Genomic DNA, 11,927 nt, shown 5'->3' with positions numbered 1-11,927 from the left:
AAAAAAAATTAGAACAAAACTATTTGTCTTACCCCCATCCCTCAAACACGTTAAAGCAGGTGTGCTTCAAGAGATAAATGAGATTTACCCTACAAAGATTTTTAAGGTTAAAATTTAATTTGGATACAATGATTGTGTTTGTTTGTGGAAAAAAAAGTATTGAAAACTCTAGAGCATGTTTTTTTTTGGTGTGATTCAGTTCCTGCTTTTGGGAGTGAGATGCAAAAATGGTTATGTTCCAAAGATGGTTGAATTATCAACATTCAATGTGTGAAGGTAGTTAGGTTTGGTATTTTTCATGAAACCAAAGACGTGTAGACATTTTTTCTCAATTCTCTGATTTGTTTTGGGAGGTTTTTTTATTCACAAATGCGATGGTTTCAATCTAAACCCAACTTTATTCATTGGGTAACGAGCTAAACAACTATTTATATAAAGCCTTAAAATTTGTAAGAATAAAAACGCCCATTAAACGGACCTCTATGTCAAGTAGATTATTAAGTTAAAAGCCCATTTTTGTAGTATTGTTTTATTTACTTATTTTTTATTTTTTTATTTTTTACTGTTGCTGACACATTTTATTTTTTTTTTTTTATTTTTTATTTGATGTGTTTGGTGTTATAATGTTTGGCTTATAGGTGCAACAAAGTCACTGAATAAGGTGGTTGTTTTTTTGGAAAATATGTTCAATGTACCTGTTTGGTTTGTAATGTTGTTCGAAATAAATGCAAAAAAAAAAAAAAAAAAAATAAAAATAAAAAAAAAAACCCATTAGTAATCGTCTGTATTCGTCTTCATACAGACTGATTGGTTTAGGACTGTATAATATCGCGCGGACACAGCGCTTTATTGTATGCGTTCAATCCGCTCTCGCGCTCCACCGCTGCTTTCATAACTGCCATCCGGCTCTTCGCGTGAGATAATGCGGGGGAGGGGCTGCACGCGCTGCCGTACTGACGCGCGAGCAAAACTGCGATTTACGATTCATAAGTCGGAAAAACACGCACGGAGAGCACCTGCGACTCAGGTAGGTTCAGTCATCTTTATTTTCCAAAAACAAAATACGTAAAACTTGTTTTAAACACGTATAATCGGTTTATATTTCGTTCATGCTGCAAATTCCGCAGTCTAATAATGTGGACGTAATTGACTTTGTGATTGGTCAATTTCAACGATTAAAACAGGTGCAATTAATCACAATGGGCCAATGAGCGCCATAGAGCCCTTATTCTCCCTGACCTCGGATTGTTCAGAATGCCAAAGTGTGTATCTCTCCTGAATCAGTTCCCCCTAGAGGGCGCTGCAGTACACACAAATCTTCATAACCCACGATACACACTAAATGACTTAAAATGTGCTTTTGTTAGGCCACAAATGAGATTTTAAGGCCAGGACCACCAATTTTAGTGCATGCTAACATGCTATTTAGATAGTGCAAAAAAGAGGACATAAAAAAGTCCTAAATCTGTCAAAGTGGCGTCCCTCAGTTTACTGGTGTGTCTCCTGCCGTAGAATGTCCCCAAAAAGTGACATAAGTGGTGTACACAAACACACCACACACACACACAACAACACACACACACACACACAAACACACACACACACAACCACACACACGACATCTTTAATGATATACTCTGATCACAGTACCCAATGCACAGTAACTCGGTTGGGCAACCGCATCATTTCATTATGTCTTGCTGGATAACTCTTGGTATGTCACAAATTATCTTTGTATTCTTCTATGTTAACGAAAAGATCACCTAATGTTTGTTTGTCATGTTTTACAGCATTCTACACATTTTCAGTCCAAGCCTGATGCAGGGCAGTTTCCCGGGTTAAGGGGTCCCTGCTGCAGTTTCACCAGTAAAGAAAATTACTTGTTACAGTTCACTTGAAGGACCACATAAGCCATGCAGTGGTGCATGGAGGTATGGTGAGAGCATTTCTTTAGATACTGATTGACTTTTGTTGTTTAAAATCATAAATATGTTTATGTAGAATGATGAGGTAAATAATTTTTAGTGGACACATATACCCCCAACACGTATGTATTCTCTATTTTTAACAGGAGCGCCAAGAGGACATAAAGTGGAAGTTTGTAAGGGACATTGGTCCAGCGTGGTACAGAGTCATCGGGGGTTATTCTGTGGGGAGGTGACAGGGCCTGCCGTTCTCCAGATGGACAGTAAAAATCAACAGAATGCCATCAAAGACTACCTGGAGGGAGAATCGGAGGATATATTGAAGCAAGGAATCTCTCTGTGTAGTCTATGTATGTATGTGTGTGTACTGCATGTCAAGAACTGTTTATCTGATCATTCAGCTGCTCAGACTTTATAATATTTGGAGCATATCTTTTGTTAAACACAACCAGTCAAAAAGTTTTTGAACAGTGAGATTTTTTTAATGTTTTTAAAGAAATTTCTTCTGCCTCATCAAGCCTGCATTTATTTAATCCGAAGTACAGCAAAAACAGTCCAATTTTAAAATATGTGTATAATATTTTGCTTTTGTAATATATTTTGCTATTTAAAATAACAATTTTCTATATTTTCTAATAAAATGAAATATATTCCTGTGATTTCAAAGGTGACTTACTCCAGTCACATGATCCTTCATTCTAATATGCTGATTTGATGCTCCAAAAAACATTTTATTATTATTATGTCAATACACTGAAGACTGGAGTAATGATGCAGAAACTTCAGCTTTGATCACAGGAATAAACTGCATTTTAAAATACATTCAAATAGAAAGCAGTTCTTTTTAAATTGTAAAAATATTTAACATTACTGTTTTTGCTGTGTTTTGGATCAAATAAATGCTGGCTTGGTGAGCAGAAGAGACTTTAAAAAATAATAAAAATCTTACTGTTCAAACACTGGTGGTGTATATTATAATTATTATTATTTATTTTTTTTGTAAAATTTGTACATGTAATTATTTGTTGTAAAAATAAATAAATATAAAAATACCAATGAAACAATGGATGCCTTTTTCATTCATCTTTAAGTATGTGGAGGACCTGGACATGTTTCATATCAAGTTGTGATGAACAAGGCCTGTAGGTCAATGTCATGTTACTTTATATAATCTATCAATGCAATCTTTATTCAGCCTAAGTATGTGTAGCCTACTGCATATGGGGGGAACTGTTGATTCTATCATTCAAATGTTAACACTTTATGATAAGTGGAATAAATCTTTAGAAAATTAAATGACAATTAAACAATACCAACTTTTACAATAATTTAGCATACTTTTACAATACCAAAATCTGATTGTCCCCTTTAAATTTGATGCATTTCAATTTTGCCTTGGGTAGGTCAAAATCGTTTTTTAATAAATGTGTATTTATCTCATTACATAAATGAACAAGGTAAGGTTTAAAAGTTTTAATTGACAATTAGCCTACTTTAATCAACATAAGCGTTTTTGTCACGGTGTCTGGTTTGTGTCTCCCTGGGTGTCCACTAGAGGTCTCACTTCCCCTTAGCATCACCCCACCTCAGAACTACATTTCCCTTAGTCTTGTTTGTTTCATCACTGCTCATTGCACTCAGCTGTCCCTGATCATTAATCATTGCACTTATTAGTATTGTAATCACCTGTCTATAAATACCTGGTTTGTTTCTGTCTTTGTTACGGAGTCCTTGTTGAATGTCACCCTGGTTTTTTGTGTTTCTGTATGTTGTTTATGTTTCTTGTTTTGGACGGATTACCTGGATGTTGACCTTTGCCTGGATGTTTTCTGATTTTGGATTGCCTCAATAAACACACTGCATTTGGATCTACCTGTCTGTGTGCGGTTCGTGACAGAAGGACTCCGTCATGCCTAGATCCAGCGGTGTGGGATTTCGAATCCGTTCCCCAGCCACCATGGAGGAACGGAGGGGGAGACTCCGAAACTTAACCACCCTTCGTCAAAGGGGGAGTGAGGTGGGTGGCCTGGCGCAATTGTTTTTTGACCATGGCGGTCGGGTTGGGTTATAATGATGCAGCACTGAAGGACTTCTTTAACAATTGTCTGGATGACCCTTTGCCTCAATGGGAGATGAAGGGGCTGGAGATCCTAGACTTTTGGGGGTTTACCCATTACCTGCGCCATCGTGCTCAATGGGATACTTCGACCACACCTGTGTCTCCCAGAGAAGAGGGCCGCCAGCCCAGCGCCACAGCACAAGATGGCCGCCAGCCCAGCGCCACAGCACAAGATGGCCGCCAGCCCCAGCGCCACAGAGCACAAGATGGCCGCCAGCCCAGCGCCACAGCCCAAGATGGCCGCGGAGACAGTATTAAGTTACTTTTCCAGGATGTGCCAGATCCCAGAGATTCCCAGGAGTATTCACATCACGGCCGCTGAGCCAGCGCAATGCCCAAGATGGCCACCAGTTCAGCACCACAGCACAAGATGGCCGCCAGCCCAGTGCCATTGCACAAGATGGCCGCCAGCCCAGCACCACAGCACAAGATGGTTGACTCAACGCCTGAGTCTTCCGTCAAGGAGCCACCGGCACGCCATCATAGAGGCCGCAGGAGGAGGAGACAGGCGTCAGCCGTTCCTCAAAGCCCGGAGGACGTTCCCGAGCAGGCCGCTGCCGTCCAGGAGGACGTTCCCGAGCAGGCCGCTGCCGTCCAGGAGGACGTTCCCGAGCAGGCCGCTGCCGTCCAGGAGGACGTTCCCGAGCAGGCCGCTGCCGTCCAGGAGGACGTTCCCGAGCAGGCCGCTGCCGTCCAGGTGGACGTGCCCAAGGTTCCCGAGGCGGTGCCTGATGCCGAAGCAGTGCCCGATGCTGTTCCGGAGGCCGAGGCGGTGCCCGATGCGGTTCCGGAGGCCGAGGCGGTGCCCGATGCGGTTCTGGAGGCCGAGGCGGTGCCCGAGATGGTTCCGGAGGCAGAGGCGGTGCCCGAGATGGTTCCGGAGGCAGAGGCGGTGCCCGAGATGGTTCCGGAGGCAGAGGCAGTGTCCGAGGCGGTGCCCGAGATGGTTCCGGAGGCCGAGGCGGTGCCCGAGATGGTTCCGGAGGCCAAGGCGGTGCCCGAGATGGTTCCGGAGGCCGAGGCAGTGGCCGAGGCGGTGCCCGAGATGGTTCCGGAGGCCGAGGCGGTGCCCGATAGGGTTCCGTGAGGCCGTTCCCGAGGCGGTGTCCCTTGTCCCATGCCGTTCCGGAGGCCGAGGCGGGCGGTGCCCCGAAGGATGCGAGGTTCCCGAGGCCGAGGCGGTGTCCGAGGCCGAGGCGGTGCCCGAGATGGTTCCGGAGGCCGAGGCGGTGTCCGAGATGGTTCCGGAGGCCGAGGCGGTGTCCGAGGCGGTGCCCAATGCTGTTCCGGAGGCCGAGGCGGTGCCCGAGATGGTTCCGGAGGTCGAGGCGGTGCCCGATGCGCAGGCCGAGGCGATGCCCGTGTCCAGGGCCGTTCCCGAGGCGGTGTCCTTGTCCCATGCCGTTCCTGAGGCCCCCGAGGTCGTTCCCGAGGCGGTGCCCCTGTCCTCGTTCCCGAGGCGGTGCCCGAACCCGAGGCCGTTCCCGAGGCGATACCCGTGTCCAAGGCCGTTCCCGAGGCGGTGCCCTTGTCCAAGACCGTTCCCGAGGCGGTGTCCAATGCCGTGACCTGGCCATCGCCACAGTCTGCTGCTCACTGGCTCCCCGAATGGCAGGTTCCGTTCGGGCCACTCAAATGGTGAATTCCTCCCTGGCCGTCTGCACAACGAGAATGGACTGATCCACCGTGGCCACCTGAACTGCCTGGTCCCTCGTGGTCCCCCTGAACTTTCGGGTCCACCATGGCCCCCTGATCTGACCGAGCCACCTGGGCTGCCAGGGGAGCCATCGCTGCCGGTCCCAGTTCCCCTACACGGGCCTGGCCCGCCATCCCTCCCCCTGTTCTGCCTCCACCAGTCCACCTCCCTCCTGGTCTCTTTGTTTTGTTTGTTTTGTTCTGAGGAGCATCTGGAAGCTGCTCCTTAGAGGGGGGTAGTGTCACGGTGTCTGGTTTGTGTCTCCCTGGGTGTCCACTAGAGGTCTCACTTCCCCTTAGCGTCACCCCACCTCAGAACTACATTTCCCTTAGTCTTGTTTGTTTCATCACTGCTCATTGCACTCAGCTGTCCCTGATCATTAATCATTGCACTTGTTAGTATTGTAATCACCTGTCTATAAATACCTGGTTTGTTTCTGTCTTTGTTACGGAGTCCTTGTTGAATGTCACCCTGGTTTTTCGTGTTTCTGTATGTTGTTTATGTTTCTTGTTTTGGACGGATTACCTGGATGTTGACCTTTGCCTGGATGTTTTCTGATTTTGGATTGCCTCAATAAACACACTGCATTTGGAACTAAATTCATCTAACAGATCACAAAAAGATTTAGGAGCTGTTATGATGACGAAATCAGCTCCGTATATTAGACATATTAAATATATATTAGATTTAAGTTGTGCCATTTTAGCCTAGACATCCTTTACAAAAATAGGAAAACGTGTATTAGTAAAACGAAGGACAATATTTTATTTAGATCCCATTAACTTCCATAAATGGCTTCAACATACTTCCGGGTTTCCAGGTACGGGGATGGGGAAATCACATGAGGAGACGTATTTGTAATGGGCGTGGCTTTCGTTTACGTCACACTTGGACGTGGGTGGGGTTGTGTCGGGGGATGGGCATGACTTCTGACGTCACACTTGAATGTGGGCGGGGGTTGGATGTCCACCGCAGGCTGCAGCGAGCCATACTTGCTTTGTTTTGCCTCCAGCTAGCGCTGTGATGTCAGCTGACCCTAGTTACCTGTGGTTGGCCTGGCCATGCATCACTCAGAAAAACAACAGGCCAATCAGAAGAGAATATTACAGCTCATGAATATTAATTAGATAGACTAAAATCGACCTGTTAGCAGAGCTCCTGAGAAAGGAGCTGTAAAAATATATTGAGAGTGTTTTTGGTACTTATACCACAAATATATATTCTTAAGTACATCAAAACCTAAAATAAAACTACAGAAAGGTGTACAATATGTGACCTTTAATTTGTTTAAATTCGTGCCTATCTATGCCACACCTTCACAACATATCAGGAAAAATTAAATACAACTTACCACAAAGACAAAAAGTTAACCCAAATTTTAATTTACTTAATTGAAATGAATCTGTTGTCAATCAAAAAAATAAAAGAATATAATTATTTCATGTTACAGTGGTAGTCTTTTCAATAAAGTTTCTATCAAATCACAAGCGTGTAGTCCCTTTCTACCAAAATAGCTCTATATGTAAAATCAACAGTGAGCAATATGAAAGAAATAAAATCTAGAACGGTCACATATAAATGAAATATATAACACTCTAAGCCGGCAGATACTACGTAAAATACTTTTCAGTTGCTGTTGCGACTGTTGCTGTTGCTGTTGTTCACACAATGTCCGAACTGTTAGAACTATCTCTCAAGTGGACCATTGACACTCCTAACTGAGATTGTAGATAGTGTGTCAATGGTCCATTTGAGAGATAGTTGACAGGTAATGCACTTATTATTCTGCAATCCGCGATACAGCAAGAAGAAGAAGACGCCTCACGCACCTGCTGCTGAGAATGTACACAAGTGCGCTCAGGAGAGTTCTAACAGTTCAGACATTGCGTGAATCAGAGGTAAAAAAAAAACCGATATAAATACTGTTCAGTTTCTTGCACAGACCGACCGTTTTGTGTCTTTATACGTCAATGTATCGTCACGAGCAGCAGGGTTTAATTTGGATTTGTTTGTGTATTTTTTTTTTTTTGTTTGTTTTATTGTATGTTTTAGCCGTGATTCTCATCCATTTAAATTATAAGACTGATAGACTGCAATGGTTTAAGGTAAAAATCTTGGTTTGTGTTCTACTGAAGAAAAAAAAGTCACATACATCTTGGATGCCCTGGGGGTAAGCAGATAAACATCACATTTAAATTTTTGGATGAACAATCCCTTTAAGCTCACCAAAATCTACATTGAGACATTTTTAGTGCACAAGATATTGGTTTCTTCAGTACAAGAAGTTTTGTTACAATAAACTATTAATCTCTCACACAAAAATATAATTTTTATATTTTATATGACAAAAGCATTTTGATAAAGATATACATCATTAAATGCAAAAAGTCTGGCTGTGCTTAATGGGTACATGTTTGTACCCTTTAAGTCAAGTCAAGTCAAGTCACCTTTATTTATATAGCACTTTAAACAAAACAGATTGTGTCAACAACATTAATTAGGAAAACAGTGTGTCAGTAATGCAAAATGACAGTTAAAGGCAATTTAAGCACACCTCCGATCCCATTAAGCTCACATCATGTTTTATTAAAAATTCTTGTTTATTTTAAACAACCTTTTTAAAGAATAATTAAAAATATTCTTGGTACAAAGTCAATCAAAAAAAAAAAAAAAAAAAAAAAAAAAAAAAATCAAGCAATTAGGCACTCAATTTGATCAGTCATATATTCATAGTGAAGTGTCATTTAAGCGCACTGCAACATTTAGCCTCAGACTTTGATTCCATCTAGTTGTCAGACATCAAACATGTTTGATATTTTCAGCCCAAACAACAACACACATTGTTTTCATTTGTCAAGCGTCTCCTAGCAACAGTGCACACATTTCTGTGTGAGTTTGTTGTGATCGGAAGGAATTTAAAGTCTGGTAGTGTGTGATCCTCAGTCGTGTAGTGTACGATGCCCAATGTTCCTTTGTGACTATTTACAAAGTCGGTAAGTGTATGCAGCCTAGTGTTTTTAAAAATCTGTTCAAATTTTAAAAGTCATGTAGTTTATTCTCCAACGCTGGGTTAAAAAGGGACCAACACAACACTTATGTCTCCTTCACTGTACACTCTAAAAAATGCTGGGTTAAATATAACCCAACGCTGGGTTAAAAAGGGACCAACCCAACAGTTGGGTTGTTTTGACCCAGCAGTTGGCAGAGGTATAAAGTCCAGGGGTCAGAAAGTAAAAGTCCTGCCATATGTTTATTCCACCCATGAACTCAGCAAGCTGTTTTAACCAGAGGAGAACCAAGTCATTCCTTTCACATCACAAACGAGTCTCGAGTCAGATCCCAAGTCCTCAAAGAGTTAAGGTTAATGAGATAATTAAGTGACTAATTAAATGAAGATTGTGCATTAATGATGAACAGCTGCTGTTAACAATCAACTTAACAGAAGAAAAGAGAAACACAAGAACTACAACCGACTCCAGGCACAGCCTTGGATGAAATATACTGATTTTTTATTTTTTTTTTAAACGCACACAAGATGCCACCATAACTGTGGTCAAGGTTTGCTTTAATTAGTCTCTTGACCCTTTTAATAACTCAAAGCAGTTGGTTTCTAAGCAATTGCAATATTGTTTCACAGCAAACATTTGTGCATTGCTGAACGAAAAGCTTGAAGTAGCAGAGTAACTTGTGATTTCTGCTAATAACTCATGGTAAATAAACATCGTAAAGCAGTCTCTCTCTTTGGTTTATTGTTCAGGTACTGTATAACTACAAAAAAAAAAAAAAAACTATTAAACAAATGCCACCTTAATGTGTCAATATTGAATAAAAAAAAAAGCTATATCAGCTCAGGAATTTTGCCATGAACATTTATCATACTATCCTCAACAGTGGTAACAATAACTTTTCATACTGCAGTGCATGATGGGAGTTTTTACTATGGTGTTACCCAGCATTCATTGCATCATGAAGCATTTTGTTGATTGTCACCATTGTTGAGATTCATATACTGGTTCTTGATGTCTCTCTGTGTCTAAATAGTATAGTAGTTTTTTTTTGGTGTATTATATGTATATATATATATATATATATACACACACATATATATACATATACATTTTTTATTTTATTAAGTCACTATGTATTTTAGAACAACAGTGTTCTGTAGTTTCACATAGTTCTTAATGCAAAACCTGAACATGTAAATGGAAGCAAGTTATTTTAAATGAAATCAGGCCATTATAAATATAGAGTATCACTTTTTACAGTGTAGGCATACATGATGGGAAATGTGTGCGTAGTTGGTGTACACTGTTAAAAATAATACACTATATTTACTTAATAAAATTGTGGCAACAGATTACAAGCAATATTATTAATTAAATTTAACACATAAGAATTCATTAGAATTAATTAAATGAGATGCTTACAAGCAATCATTCAAAATGAGTAAAATAACATGAAAAAAATAAGTAAAATGTGTACAAAAATATTGGTTTTGTTGGACAAAAAACGAGAAGCACCTGGCTGCAGCCTGCATATAGAGGCGGGGTTGCACGTTAACCCGCCCCATACCTACTCTGATTGGTTCGATCGTCTTTCATAGGCATACATGATGGGAAATGTGTGCGTAGTTGGTGTACACTGTTAAAAATAATACACTATATTTACTTAATAAAATTGTGGCAACAGATTACAAGCAATATTATTAATTAAATTTAACACATAAGAGTTCATTAGAATTAATCAAATGAGATGCTTACAAGCAATCATTCAAAATGAGTAAAATAACATGAAAAAAATAAGTAAAGTTTAAACAAACAAACAAAAAAAATTTTTTGAGAAAGAAAAACAAAACAGTATGCTAATGAATACTATGTTATGCATACCAGGCCAGTAGTTGGCAATTAAGAAACACAGCGCAAAAATGTAATTCACAAATTCATGTTTTTGTTGCTTACATGGAGATGATACAGGCAACGTGTTCAAAAGCTTATGTTTTCAAGCCCCCAAAACAGAGTTATTGAAGACACCTGATGTTAACAAACAGAATCACTGAAGGAGAATAATCAACATTTTGGTTACCATTACGGTGGTCAGTGTTTGCTTTAGTTGGGCTCTTGAACCTTAAACTTTTAAAAAAAAATTTTGGTTTCTGTAGTTGTGATACAGCAGTTAGACAAGCCAAAAAAGAATAAGATCAGGTGGTGTTGTTTGTTTTGACAACATTTGATCTAGATTTCTGAGTTGGTTGTGTCTTATCAACAGCAGGCATCTTTTGGCTGTACAGTATAAGGTCTGGTTTTTCAGCAATAATCAGAGAGATTCTTAGAAGCATTTCTGATCAAAACATTTAAATAAAAAAACAAAAATGTCTTTCTTTTAGGCACACAGACATCTAGAATCAGGCTGAGAACCTCAACAATGGTGACCATCAAAAAGCATGTTGTACTGCATTCTGGGTGCCACCAATCAAAACTCATTTATGGCTCCCATCATGCTTTGTGGCATGAATAAATTATGAGATTAATTGTCTTAGATTTAATCTTATTTTCTTTTATTTTTACTTTTTTATGCAATTTTTAGTAGCTTGTTTTGTGATGCTTACAGTTCATCTGTTAATCTGAATATGCTGTTTGTCACCATTCTTGAGATTCATACGCTGGTTCTTGATGTCACTGTGTGCCTAAAAGAAGACTTCCCTTCCCCACTACAATTTTTTTTCTTAATCAGAATTCTTAAACTCTGGATTTTACAGAAAACTCCAAAAACAGGCTCTATTTATACCACTCAAGCCAAACAATGATTAAGCAAAATCATAGCCGCAACCACCACCTGAACATGTTTACTCTTAGCATGTCTAGCTGTTATAATTCAGTTACAACAGCCATACAAAATATAACATTAAAAGAGCCAAGGGTCAAGAGCCCAACTAAAGCAAACACTGACCACTATAATGGTAACCCTATAAATGTACCCTTTTCTCCTTCAGTGATTCTGTTTGTGAACTTTAGGTGTCTTATATAACTCTATTTTGGGGGACTGAAGACACAAACTTCTGAACATGATGCCTGTATCATATCTATGTAAGCAACAAAAATGTGAATTTGTAAAAAGGTTGATGTCATGTGCATGCATATAATATTTTCGAAGGGTGTTTCATGATCACCAACTACTGGCCTGGCAT

This window comes from Cyprinus carpio, unplaced genomic scaffold (assembly GCF_018340385.1).
Source record: "Cyprinus carpio isolate SPL01 unplaced genomic scaffold, ASM1834038v1 S000000001, whole genome shotgun sequence".
NCBI lineage: Eukaryota > Metazoa > Chordata > Actinopteri > Cypriniformes > Cyprinidae > Cyprinus > Cyprinus carpio.
Note: the sequence above shows the minus strand (reverse complement) of the source record.